This window comes from Condylura cristata, unplaced genomic scaffold (assembly GCF_000260355.1).
Source record: "Condylura cristata isolate star-nosed mole 26May11 unplaced genomic scaffold, ConCri1.0 scaffold00029, whole genome shotgun sequence".
Taxonomy (NCBI): domain Eukaryota; kingdom Metazoa; phylum Chordata; class Mammalia; order Eulipotyphla; family Talpidae; genus Condylura; species Condylura cristata.
In genome coordinates this window covers 21,133,692-21,135,031 of record NW_004567130.1, presented here as the reverse complement: position 1 = coordinate 21,135,031, position 1,340 = coordinate 21,133,692, and the positions used below count along the sequence as shown (strand labels likewise).

General features: G+C 65.7%; 1 protein-coding gene across 1 annotated transcript in view; it reads right to left on the bottom strand.

The window, feature by feature from the left end:
- EPHX1 (epoxide hydrolase 1, microsomal (xenobiotic)) overlaps positions 1-431 on the bottom strand; it is a 15,414-nt gene extending 14,983 nt beyond the window's left edge. The window contains exon 1 of the mRNA XM_004691032.2: positions 226-431. The gene's annotated coding sequence lies outside the window, so the exon portion shown is untranslated. The remainder of the gene's footprint in view (positions 1-225) is intronic.
- Positions 432-1,340: the final 909 nt, after the last annotated feature.

Genomic DNA, 1,340 nt, shown 5'->3' with positions numbered 1-1,340 from the left:
GGCCTGTTCTGCTCCCCGCTCTGTCCCTGGGGAGTCCTCTCACACCCCTGCTCCTCTGGCCTGCACCCCAGCTCTGTGTGCATAAATCCAGCCACGGAGCGTCCGGCTGGAGGCAGGGCAGGACTGGGGGGCCCGCCCGAGCAGCTACGGGGGCGACTTCACAGATTTTAAGCTGGGAGCTTGCCCCCACCCCCATTCCCAGCCCCCACATTCTTTCACACAAACCTCAAGTTACATAATGCGGGCGGGCGGCGCAGAGCCTCTCCCCTGCAGGCGTGCGCCCGCTCACGGAAGGATTTCATGGAGGCCCCATGTCCTCTCCCGCTCTGCCAACGAAAACAAGAGCTGTCCAGTTTCCCACCGGCTCTCAACGACCAGGGAGACGGCGCCAGCGGGGGACACGGCTCACTGCCTGTGAGGCTGAGCCTTTCCCTCTGGGGTTTCGGACACGGCATTCTTTTGTGAGTAGGCGACTTCAGTTTCAGGGGATAATAGGAGGGGCCGGGCACGCCCATTTGGCTCGGGGCCCCCAAGATCCCCACTCTGCCCCTCCCCGCTGTCCCCACGGCTCTCACCCTGCGGCTGAGAACCGGAGCCGCGCTCGGTCCGGAAGGTGGTGGGAGGGCCTGTGTCTGCTCAGCGCCATCCTCAGGTCAGGGTCAGAGGCCAAAGAATGTTCTGTGTTGGTCCGTGGGCAGGGGCTGGTGGCCCGTGGCAGTGTCCAGGCTCCCAAAAGGAGCAAAACCTCACGAGAGGCTGGAACATTTAAGGTCCCGGGGTCATTCCGGAGGGAAGGAGTTGCGTGCCGACGAGGCTCGCCGAGCCCCGAACTGCCCTGGCCCCGTGGTGGGAGGCCCAGAGCCCCCGGCCGCCGTCCCCGCCCGTGGCTGGGCGCAGCCACAGCCCGGCTCAGCGAGCGGGTCCTGCGGCGGGCAGACGGAGCCGCCAAAAGCCGAAAGGGAAAACCAGAGAGCGGGAAACGCAGCCACTGGCCCGCCTAGTCGGGAAGAGTCTGGTGCCGTCAGCTGCCCTCGTGCCTCTGTGGGCCAATGACGGGGCTCGGCGTCGGACCCCGACATTTCTCTTCGTTCCCAAACACTCCACGTTCTGACAAGCAGAGCAAACTTGAAAGTGATTGCTCAAGGCCGAGAAGGTCGCTGGTCCCTCAGGGTGGAGGCCGCCCCCGGCCTCTCTGAGAGGTGCTGCGAGGCTCCCCCAGCCTTACAGGCACACCTGGGCCTCCTGCCCCTGGGCCACCAGTTTCCTGAAGCCCTCAGGGGCTCACGGTGCAGCACCGGGGTGGGGGGTAGGGAGGCCAGTCAGATGGGCCCAAGGCAGGA